Source organism: Acinonyx jubatus, chromosome E1 (assembly GCF_027475565.1).
Source record: "Acinonyx jubatus isolate Ajub_Pintada_27869175 chromosome E1, VMU_Ajub_asm_v1.0, whole genome shotgun sequence".
Classification (NCBI taxonomy): Eukaryota; Metazoa; Chordata; class Mammalia; order Carnivora; family Felidae; genus Acinonyx; species Acinonyx jubatus.
The window spans coordinates 4345058-4357665 of NC_069397.1; the positions used below are offsets into that span (position 1 = coordinate 4345058).

Sequence of the window (12608 nt, forward strand, 5' to 3'; positions counted from 1 at the left end):
TCGCCCCTGTCAAACAGCAGGACACCCTAAAACCACTGGGAACCAAGTCTGACAAATGCAGATTTTTATAAGGTCTCTGTGACCAAAACTAGCGTTAAGTGGAAAGAACGGATAAGAAATGGGATGTTTCGCCCACCCCAGCCCGCCAAGCCCGCTTCCCAGAAGCAACACTAGAGAAGACGTCCCAAAGTGAGCCTTGGGAACGGGTCCAGGCCAAGTCTTCAGAATTGGGACTGATTTTTGTATCCTTATGAAGCAAAATCTTCTTTTTTTTTATTTTTTTTTTTATTTTTTAACGTTTATTCATTTTTGAGACAGAGAGAGACAGAGCATGAATGGGGGAAGGTCAGAGAGAGGGAGATACAGAATCTGAAACAGGCTCCAGGTTCTGAGCTGTCAGCACAGAGCCCGACACGGGGCTCAAACTCACGGACCGCGAGATCGTGACCTGAGCCAAAGTCGGACGCCCAACCGACCGAGCCACCCAGGTGCCCCAGCAAAATCTTCTTAAGAGACAGAGAGTGAATTCTCCAGAGCTTTGCTTCTGAAAGTGGGGGCCACAGACCAGCATCTCTGGGAACTTACCAGCCTTCCAGCGGACCCCTGAGGCTCAGTCGGCTTCATGTGCTGTGGCTAGAAACTGACTACCTCCATATTAGACAGGCTGCATACACCGTCGTCAAGGGGTAACGGCTCAAAGAGCTCAAATTTTCCTGCAGTGAGACCGTAACATTTCCTTATTGTAGGACCTGTTCTTCCAGAACCCAGGCTTCTTGGAGCGTGCTACGCTGAGATGTGACTATTAAGGCAAGAATTTCCATAAGCACCAGGGAAGCCAAAAAGACATCTTCCACCAACATTAAGACGTCCGGGTTATAGCTGTTTTTTTTAACGTGTTAATGACAAAATACTTATCCACACCTACCCAATTCACTCGGAAACATCTTAAAGTATTTTGTTCAGCATACCAGCATAATATCCACCCAGTGGATGTGCCTGGGTTTGGGCTTATGAATAAATTAGTTGTTTTCATATTTCCAGGCAAAGCCACAGCACTGCGGCTTGTGTTTATTTTCTTGGTGGAAAAGAGACGTACGTGTCCGTGTATTTCAAGCCAGTGGAATGTAACGACATACCTGCTTCTCTGAACTGGCAAAAACTCTCAGAGGAACCTCAAGTAAGTTTCGGTTTTTAGAACACTCCAACAAAAGGAAACATCCCCAAAGTTTCTGTAAATGGTTTCCGATCACACAGCTGAACCTAGCTACCAGTTTGGAATTTTACACGCTATTTAAAGTGACAGGAACATCCTTGCATTTCCTCTTCCAGCTCAAAGTGAGACTCTTACGACCAGCCGAGCGCGGTAAGGAACTTCATTTGCATACACACAGAATCACAGACCTGTGAAAATATACTGGGTAATTGTGTTTGTACACACGGGATGGGATCGGGCGGGGGGGGAGGGGGTACACACAGCCATTCCTCTCTCTCATGCCAGAGATCCAATGGTGATTTTATGAAAGCATCCCAAAACCAAGTTCAAACTCTCTGACATGACTTTTTTTTAAAATAATGATGATAAGGGGCAGCTGGGAGACTCGGTCCGTTAAGTGTCCAACTTCAGCTCAGGGCATGATCTCAAGGTTCTTGAGTGTGAGCCCCTCGTCAGGCTCTGGGCTGACAATGTGGAGCCTGCCTTGGATTCTCTCTCTTTCTCTCTCTCTCTGATCCTGCCCCATACTCTCTCTCTGAAAATAAATAAACTTAACAAAAAAAAATCAGTGTACCTTTTTCTAGATTTTAGAATTAGTATGAACACACTGCCAAATCTCCTAACAAAACAGTATAGAGCTCCAAGTTAAAAGCTCTGAATGCTCAATCTGTCCTGAAGCTAACGGCCCTTCCTAACCCAGAGCCAATCCCAAATCCCAAGCCTCCTGTGTCCTCACCCATGAAATCGGGATGGTGGAACAAGTAACCGCTTGCCCGAGCTCACGGAGGTGTGGTAAGGACCCATCGCACATCATACGTGAGAGCATCTGATACATCCTGAAATTCACAAAACCTTAATTACTGCCTAGAACAGGCATCTTTTCTGGAGGAGCCTGGGAAAGAAGGAATCAGAATCACTGGGTTTTGTGTTTTCTAATTTCTTTCGTGTGTGTGTGTGTGTGTGTGTGTGTGTGTGTCTTCTAACTTCTTGACTGCATTTTGGTGTTGGCGTCACTTCTGTGGGGACCGGAGGGGCTTGTTGGTTTCAGTCAGCCTGGATGCTTCACCTGGTGTCCCGCAGCCCGTCTCATACCATTTTAGGACACTGTGGCCAAGGAATGAAGGCACATCAAGTTAGCCGTTTTGCAACTTCCATAAATGACACTTAAGGATCAGCGGCTAAAGAGCCACAAATAGTGTGGCACTTCCTCAAAAAGCTAAGCACGGGGTCACCACATGACCCTCCAACTCCACTGAGAAATGAGAACCTGTCCACGCAAAAACCTGTACACAAACATTCACGGTGGCGTTATTCAGAAGAGCCAAAACATGCAAACAGCCCCAGTGGCCACTGACTGATGAACGCTAAATCAGACGTGTTCTACCCACACAATAAAATATTATTCAGCCGTTAAGAAGGAATGAAACACCGATCCACGCTACCGCCTGGGTGAACCTTGAAGACACCATGCTAAGTGAAAGACACCAGGCAGAAAAGGCCACATACTGGATCATCCCATTTAAATACAACGCCCAGAACACGTAAACCCATCGACAGTAGCTCAGTGGTCTCTGGGGGTAAGGGAGGGAGAATGGGGAGGGACTAGCAAGGGTATACGGTTCCTGTTGAGGGTGCTGATTGCTCTCCTAAAGTGAATTGCTATAGCTTTTGTTTTGATCTGCCTATTTTTGGCAGGACCCCCCCCCTCCCCACCCCCCAGCAGAGGTAGGTTGCTAAGCCGGGAGGAAGTTGCTAGTCATCTCTTAATTGGGAAGAATCCACTTGCAGAGGATGGCCCGCTAGAGGTAATGGTGCCCTGTTGACATTATGTGAGCCCCTGGAACCGGTCATCCCTGAACTCCACCCGGTACATTTAGCTCACAAATTAAAAACTCCCCTCTCCTTCTCTTGGCTAAAACTTGTGGATTGGATTTCTGCCACTTGCAACTGAAAAGCCCTGCCCTTTTTCCCTTCCCTCCTGGAAGGCAGCGATGCCCTCTCATTGTCACGGGCTCAGCACTGGCTAAGGCATTCTGGTGGGATACGGGAGGATTTATACTAGTAAGCTGAGTTTCTAGAATATCACTTCCAAGGGGAAAACTAATATAATGTACACTGAACTCTTAAGCTGTAAGGGTGACGGCTTAAGGGCCTCACGTGACAAAGTGAGGCCCACCTAGATGCAGTGACTCACACAAGGTCCCACAGCCAAGATGTGACCCGTGGGGACACTCCCCTCCACACAGGAGACAAGGGACCTTGTTCAATACTGTGGACCTCTCTGTCTTGGGGCACCCAGATGGCTCAGTCGGTTAAGAGTCTGACTCTTGATTTCGGCTCAGCTCATGATCTCATGGTTCGTGAGTTTGAGCCCCCCATCGGCACAGAGTCCGCTTGGGATTCTCTCCCCTCTCCCTCAGAATAAATAAATAAGCTTAAAAAAAATTTTTAAATAAAAAAAATAAAAAATAAAGGACCTATCTTAACACATACAGTTAAACCCTGACCGATTCAGGGCAATATGTGACAGGTGCCTCTTAGGTGTTTCCCAAGGAAGGAGAATCTAAGAGCTGGGTGGCCGGCTGGACCTCCTGGAGGGAGGCCTCCGCAGGATGCAGGAAGAGAAGGGTCAGACAGGCCAAGGCAGGGTACGCAGGTGGCCATCTGTTAGACACCTTCAGGAATCCCCACAAGAATCAGCAGGGGCAGAGGAGGGGGCGTGCGGGGTCGGGGGAGGCTGACAATTAGAAAAGAAAACCCAAGCACGTGGCTGGCTCAGTGGGTAAAACACAGGACTCTTGATCTCAGGGTCATGAATTCAAGCCCCACATTGGGTGTAGAGATTACAGACATATGTAAAAATTAAAAAAAAAAAAAAGTTAGTAATACCTAATTTTTTTAAGTTACTTATTTTGAGAGAGGGAGAGAGTGCATGCACACAGGAGGGGCGGGGGGGGGGGGGAGGGAATCCCCAACAGGCTCCAAGCTGTCAGCACAGAGCCCGACGCGGGGCTCGAACCCACAGACCGCGAGATCATGACCTGAGCTGAAGTCGGACGCTTAACCGACTGACCCACCCAGGCACCGCCACCCCATTTTTTAAACAAACAAACAAAAAAAGGAAACCCCATGAACCACTGTTCTAAATTATTTACGTGTTATTAACTCTTTTATTTAATTCTTCCAGCCATATTAGGAGATAAGGCCCATTGTGATGCCCATTTTACAGGTGAGACAACTGACGCACTGAGAGGTATGTGTAGCTTGCTGCAGGCGAGGAGGACCAGGCAGGGACAAGGCCCCGTGGGTCCCCCCATGGCATGACCACACGGTCCTGCCTCTCAGTGACGCTCCAAGCCAGTTAGCAGACACCTTTGTCACAGCTGAAAAGACATGTTCGGTGCCCTGTTCTAGGACAACCCGCCCTGGACGAACGTGTCATAAAAGGTGGAGCCACCATCAACCCCAACCCAAGCTGCTCACAGGAAGACATGCTAGGTCCCACACAGTGCCTCCTGGGACCCTCCACTTCCGGGGTCCTAGAGCACCAGTGACTCATCAGGACCAGAAACAAAACGCAGAAATAAAACGGCCTCTTCTCCCTCCTTCCCCCAACGCTCTCCCTTCCCAACACCCACGTCCTCAGGCTCTCGTCCAGCTCTGCCCTACTGAGAACGCACAGGTCCTAATAAACTTATTCATACTAACGTGTAAATGACTGGTGAGTTCCAAATAGCTGTCTCTGTGACAAATGGCCATGGCTATCTCAAGGATCAGTTTGGATCATGGCTTTCCTCCCCTTCTTCTCTTCCCGGTGGGAGCAGTCTTCTCTCCCTCCCACCTGCCCCCGCCCAAAACCACTTCATGAAGTCCCTTCCAGTGTCAGAAGGTGAAGCCATAAAGCAGTGATTCTGCACACTAACTACACCCTAGAAACACCCAGTGAGCTTTAAAAATACACTAATGTCGGGGCGCCTGGGTGGCTCCGTCGGTTAAACGTCCAACTTGGGCTCAGGTCACATCTCATGGTTCATGGGAGCGTCCTGCTTCCTTCAGCTCCTGTCAAGACCTCACCATTTGTGAGTTTGAGCCCTGTGTTGAGCTCTGTGCTGACAGCTTGGAGCCTGGAGCCTGCTTCGGATTCTGTGTCTCGAGCCCCCACGTCGGGATCTGTGCTGACAGCTCAGAGCCTGGAGCCCGCTTCGGATTCTGTGTCTCCCTCTCTCTCTCTGCCCTTCCCCCACTCATGCTCTGTCTCACTCTCTCAAAAAATAAACATTAAGGAAAAAATTTTTAACAATATGTTAATATTTATGTCCACCCCCCAGGCGATGCTGGTTTAATTCCTGGGGCTCAAGCAATGGGTATTGTTTATTTTTTTTTTAACTTTGTTTATTTTGAGAGAGAGAGAAAGAGAGCATAAGCAGGGAAGGAAGACAGAGAGATCCTAAGCAGGCTCCCCACTGTCAGCACAGAGCCCCACGTGGGGCTCGAACCCACAGACTGTGAGATCATGACCTGAGCCAAAACCCAAGAGTCGCTTAACCGGACTGAGCCACCCAAGGTGCCCCAATGGGTATTTCTTGAATAACAATCATATTAGGGGCACCTGGGTGGTTCAGTGACTCTTTCTCTCTCAAAATAAATAAATAAACTTAAAATAATGATCACGTTAACAGATCAGCAACTGGCTGGTCTCTCTGTGCTGAGCATTATTTTAAAGCTTGTCTGTTTATGTATTCATTTGAGTCTAAATACAACTCCATGAGAGAGATACTATTTTTTTAAGTTTATTTATTTACCTTGAGAAAGAGACAGAGTGTAAGCAGAGGAGGGGGGGCGGGGGGGCGGGGGGGGTGGTTGGAGAGAGAGAATCCGAAGCAGGCTCCAGGCTCTGAGCTGTCAGCACAAAGCCTGACACGGGGCTCGAACTCACAAACCGTGAGATCATGACCTGAGCCGACACGGAGAGTCGGACGCTTAGCTGCCTGAGCCACCCAGGCGCCCCTCATGAGACAGATGTTATAATGGTACCATCTCCAGAGGAGAAATCTGAGACACAGAGAGGTTAAGTAAGCTGCCCACAGACACACAGCTAGTATGTAGCAGAACCACTCAGCTCCAGCGTCTACACCCTGAACCCCCATCTCACGCCGTCAGGGAGCAGTGCATCACCAGAGGTCAAGTTCGGAGGGCATCCCCTCTCCTGCCACCAACAACTGGCTTACACTCAGCTCATTCCACAGCCTTGGGCTTGTGGCTGCCTCTGCCTCCTTTTCTCGTCCCACAAGCCGGCCTCTAACCACCTGCTTCTCCCAGCTCTGAGCTCCCCCTTTCCTTCTTGGCTCGTCGGGTACCCCCACCCCGGGGCGCTCATCCCGGCCTCCCCCACCTCCCGGACCCACGATTCCCCCAAGATCTTTCTGCTCCTCCCCCCGAGGGCCCCTCTCCCCATTTCCTGACTCAGGCAAGCAGAGGAAGGGTCTCCACTTTGAGGTCCATACCCCACACTTGATTTCAGTTCAGTTCCTAGGTCAGCCACAGCTCCCCTCGAACTCACGAAGGGGGTTTTAGAATATATTCCCACAGAGCAGACATTTGGGGTCTACGCCTGGCCGGCCTGCTCTGTGCACCGAAGGCTGACCTGTATGGACCGCCCCTGAGGACCCCCTCGTCCACCGTCTGCCAGGTCAGTTCAGCCAGAGGGCAGGTAGGGAGGAGGTGAGAGCAGGAGAGCGAGGCTGGGCTGTGGTGTGGCCGTGACTGACACCCCCCCCCCACCACCACCACCTCTCTCTCCAGTTGCCTGTCACCGCTCCCTCCCCTTGTCTCCCCAACACCAGCTTAAGGATCCCCCCTCCCCATCTCTCCCACATCTGTGCCAACAGTGCCTCCTTAAAAACTCCCCACTACTGTTTCTTTCCCCTCGGACCCTTACGGATGCACCCTTCAATAGATGCACCCCCCAATGGGTGCGCCCGACGGCAGAAATCAGACACGGCCGCCACTAAGGGCAGGCTCTGGGGGGGGGAGGGGGGGAGCACCTGGGACATCACACCCTGATGACCACCTCCCTCTAGCAAGTAGCTCCTTCACAAAATGACATCTGATAAGAAACAGAAAGATCAATGTGGCCCTGGGATAGCATCATCCCCACCACGCGCCCCCCCTCCCTGGAGCCCACTCTTCATGACAAGGCCACGTGGGCCTAGTCACAGGATTAGACAAACAGGGCCCCAGGGAGGGGGAGGAGGGGGAGGAGGGGGGGAGGAGGAAATACTCATTGCTTGCAAACCCACAGTCCCAGGCCTCCAACGGGGCTGGGGACAGCTGGGGAAGGGGCCTAACCCCCTGAAATGCAAGGTCAGCCAACCTCCTGGCTGGCCAGGGAAATCCTTTTTAAAAGATCCACTTCTGTCAACCGCCCTGAGAACATCCGTCCTCGCTCTGGTGCCCTCGCCTCTTGGGACGAGGGCAAGTCTGATGTGAAGGGGAGCCCAGAGAGTCATGCTTCCCGGCAGCTTGCTGGTCCCATCTCTTTGCCAATCTGCTAACGATTCCGAGTTCTTCTGCTAGACTGACACTCATGAGAAAGAAAGCTACAGAGCTGCCAACGATGAAAAGATAAGGCTTCAACCGACGTGCTTCCTAAGTGCCCTGGGGTATCCAGTCTGGGGATGTTTTTAACACATCAGCCCTACGGGGTGTGGAGGGTGCGGTGTCCGTTAACGGCAGGCACCCTGGAATAACATACTGGCCACAGGAATATACAGTTGGGCCCTCCCAGCAATCAGCTGGACCCGTCCCCTCACCCCACCCCGCCCCCCCCGAATTTTAAGTCATCCTTAGACAGGTTACAGGACAGGAAAGCCAAACGGCCAATAAGCATCGTCAAAGGTGCTCAGCATCATTAGTCACCAGGAAGACACTCTCTGGCAGGAGAGTGCACGACTCTTGGTTTCGGGGTTGTGGGTTCAGGCTCCACGTGAGATGTAGAGATTACTTAAAAAAAAAAAAAACTTAAGAAAATTAAAAAATAAAAAAATTTAAAAATCAGCAGGCAATTCTAGAGCAGGAAAAAAATCAGAGCAATGGTTGCTTCCGTTGGGGGTGGGGACTGGGATGAACAGGGAAAAGGCTGGTGGGTGAGGGTCATGTTCTAGAACTTGATAGGGTTAGAGCCACTCCCAGAGGTTAAGCATTTGTCAGAAGTCGACAGTGACACATAACGTCTGGGCACTTGATGGTCTGTCCTTTAAAACCTCAAAAGAATAAAATAAGTATAAACGTTGTACAGTAGTTAACGGTATGCAGGTTGAAGTATTTGGGGTGAAGCGAACGGATATTCTCAACTCACTCTGAAATGCTTCCTAAAAATAAAGAAGTCCAATGTGTGCCTAGAAGGACAGGTACGTGACGAATCAAGCGTCATATGTGAACGGCAGGATCCAGATGCTAGAACGAGGGCACACACTCTAAAATTCTTACAACTGGGGGTTCCCGGCTGGCTCAGTACAGTGTGCAACTCTTGATCTCAGGGTTGCGAGTTCAACCCCCAAGTTGGGTGTGGAGCCTACTTAAAAAAAAAAAAAAAAAAAAAACTTTGTAAAAAAAATTTTTTTAATGATTTGAAAGTCCATCTTGGAAAAAAAAAAAAGGATTACAGGGTGATATACAGAAGTGCTGAGTCACTCACTGTATTGTGCACCTGAAACCATGTCACCCCATATAACATATTAACTGTTATGTTAACCATACTGGAATTAAATTCAAAAATAAAAACAAAAGACGGGGTCACCGGAGTGGCTTGGTCGGTTAAGCATCCGACTCGTGATTTCAGCTCAGGTCATGATCTCACAACTCCGGAGATCGATCCCTGGGTCAGGCGCAGAACTCTCTCTCCCTCGCTCCCTGCCCCTCCCCCACTCCCTCTCTATATAAAAAATAAAACACGCATCTTCAAGCAATGTGTAGAGTTTTGGGAGTTTGGGAGTATTTTTATTGATTGGCTTTGGGGTTTTTTACTTATTTCAATTGTCCATTAATCTGTAAATGTGCTTTTTGCCATGAGCAAGCCTTTATTTAAGAGTTTTATTTGTTCGGGGGCTCCTGGGTGGCTCAGTCGGTTGAGCGTCCGACTTGGGCTCAGGTCACGATCTCAAGGTTTGTGGGTTCGAGCCCCACGTCGGGATCTGTCCTGACAGCTCGGAGCCTGGAGCCTGCTTCGGATTCTGTGTCTCCCTCTCTCTGCCCCTCCCCTGCTCACGCTCTGTCTCTGTCTCTCCATAATAAATAAACGTTAAAAGAATTTTTTTTTTAAAAAGAGTTTCATTTGTATAGTCGAGTTGACACATGGTGTTACATTCGCTTCAGGCGTACAGGTCAGTGACTTGACAAGTTTATACATGATACTATGTTCGCCCCAAGTGTAGCTGCTCTATGTCAGGTTACATCGCTATTCCCGTATCCCTGTATTCCTTATGCTGTGCCCTTTATTCCTGTGGCTTATTCATTTCATAGCTGGAAACCTGTATCTCCCCCTTGCTGCCCTCATCTCCCCGCTGGCAACCCGCTGCCTGTTGAAAACATCCATTAAGTAAAACGGTTACAGGATCCTATCGAACTGAAAGAGAACTCACAGACCAACTCGTTTATCGCCCGGCTTTCAGATGTCGGGAGCTGTGGCCCAAACAGGTTTAGAGACTCACCTGAGTTATCCAGCCAGTGAGGGCAAAGGCCCCCGAGAACCTGTGAACCCCAACTCCTCTCCCACCCACCTGCGTCCACCTTCGCCACCGGGCAAAGCACATCTGTGTTCACAGTATGGTACCCCTCTCTACGATGTGGAAAGTTCATGATGTAGTTGCTTTACACAGGACACAAGAGGGTGCAAGCCACAGACCATGAACCAAATTGCTTTAGACGCACACACGCCCACATACACACACACAAAACTGAGGAGGCACAGTATTTACCAGCTTCCGTAACTTGGGAGTTCAGGAGTGCACTGCCTTCAGGTACTGATGGATCCAGGTGCTCAAACAATGCCAGTTCTGTTTTCTTTCACACTGCATGCATTCTCAGATGCTCCCTACGCATTAGCAGAAATGGTCACGGCAGCTCAACCTTTATAATTCTACTATCTTAACAATCCCAAGCGGGGGAAAGAGCATCTCTTTCCCTAATGTACACAGCAAAAGCTCCCAGGGAGGGAAGACCCTCAAGGGTCTGGCTGCAGGCACATGTCCATTCCTGGATCACACTGGCCAGGGGGAGTCAGGTCAAGCCTGGGTCATGTGTGTACAAGTTCAGCGATGGCACGAGAGCCAACCAAACTGTTTCTGGTTTTTTGTGGAGGCGGGGGCGGGGGGGGGGGGGAGGGGGACTCGAACACACGAATCATGAGATTTGACCAGAGCTGAAGTCAGACGCTCAAACAACTGAGCCACCCAAGCACCCCATTTCTGGTTTTGTTTTTTAATATTTATTTATTTTTGAGAGAGAGAGACAGAGCACAAGAGGATGAGGAGCAGAGAGAGAGGGAGACACAGAATCCGAAGCAGGCTCCAGGCCCTGAGCCATCAGCACAGAGCCCGACACGGGGCTCGAACTCACAAACCTCGAGATCATGGCCTGAGCCGAAGTTGGACCCCACCCAGGCGTTCCTTTCCTATGAACCCACTGCACCTTCGATCCTCCATAGAAAAGCCAAGGTGTTATCACCAAAACAAGGAGAATAAGAGACCACAAACAACAGACAGCTACTATGATAGGTTTCTTCCCCGTCTCCTAACTTCGGCTTTGTAACAGAAAGCCACCAGGTCCCCGGGAAGGAAGGTCACAGACTCTGAACTTGAGCTTCCTGCCACTCACATTCCCACACGTTTCAGCTGACCGCTCAACAGTTAATCTGGACGGATCTCAGTCGCTCCACTCAGTGACTAGGTATGACATGTAAAGGGAACGCGTCCTCTGGTCCCAGCCAAAAACACCCAACGATCCACGAAGAAGCCAAAGACAAGATGTCAGCCTGCCAGTCTGCCTCCTAAGACGCCCTTCCAGCATCCCAGCAGAATCCTCGCAGGGGCTCTCACTCTGAAGGCGCTAACATCCCAGGCACATGCTGGGTCCCTCTGGAGGTGCCACTTAAGAGCAGCGTCTTGGCTCAAGACCATCCCTGCTCTGGCAGCCAGGCCTGAGCCGGCAGGAGCTGCCCAGTGTTAGAATCACACAGCCTGGGACGCCTGGGTGGCTCAGTCGGTTGAGCATCCGACTTCCGCTCAGGTCATGATCTCGCGGCTCGTGGGTTTGAGCCCCGCATCGGGCTCTGTGCTGATGTCTCGGAGCCTGGAGCCTGCTTCCGACTCTGCGTCTCCCTCTCTTTCTGTCTCTCCCCCATTCACACTCCATCTTTCTCTCAAAAATAAATAAACATTAAAGTTTTTTTTAAAAAATTCATGCAGCCTGCGTGCAGAGGGCTCATGGACTCGTTTCAGAGGGGGGAAAAAATCACACGAATCCTGTCTCTCTCTCTCTCTCTCTCTCTCTAGCAGGGAACTGCATATTTTATGAATGCTGTGAACTGCTCCTGGCTGTCCCTTCCTGAATTTATTTGAAGAACGTAATTTATTCTTCAAGTTTCCTGGGGTCTCCATCACCCTCACTCTTCACAAGCACTCAGGGGGACCTCCTATCTTCTGATATGAGGAAAAAGAGGAAAAAGGAAAGAAAAAGGAAGAGGAAGGAAAAAAAAACAAAAAAAAACAAAAAAAAAACCAAGGAACTGCAAAGCTCCCAGGTTGCTCTGTGGGTATTTTTTAAAAAGTGTTTCACGTGGCTGACTGTTTGGCACGTTGCTTTTGCAGGCAGGTATAAAGTGAGGAAAAACCAGAGCCATAATGATCAGTCCATATTCTTCTATGAATCCACAACTTGTTATAAGAGAACAGACTACATTATTTTCCTGTTGCAAATGTTTTAGAAGCTGGGGCGCCTGGGTGGCTCAGCCAGTTAAGCGTCCGACTTCGGCTCAGGTCATGATCTCACGGTCTGTGAGTTCGAGCCCCACATCGGGCTCTGTGCTGACAGCTTGGAGCCTGGAGCCTGCTTCGGATTTGTGTCTCCCTCTCTCTCTTCCCCTCCCCTGCTCATGCTCTCTCTCTCAAAATAGATAAACGTTAAAAAAAAATTTTAAGAAATAATATCTGGGTATAAAAATGCTTTGGAGAGGAATACAGAGACAAGAACAGAGTTGAAAGGAAAGACTGCTTTCTCCCGCATTTTACTTAGCACCTGCTAACTGCCTGTTCCTTATCACTCCACATCCTGCTCTAATCCCTCCACCCCAGGTTAGCCACAAAGGCTGTGCAGTGAGCAAAGACAAGCCCCTGGCTCC

At 49.7% G+C, this 12608-nt stretch overlaps 1 protein-coding gene across 1 annotated transcript in view; it reads right to left on the minus strand.

The window, feature by feature from the left end:
- Positions 1–12608, minus strand: part of GAS7 (growth arrest specific 7) — a 216248-nt gene that overhangs the window by 175104 nt on the left and 28536 nt on the right. The window lies entirely within an intron of this gene.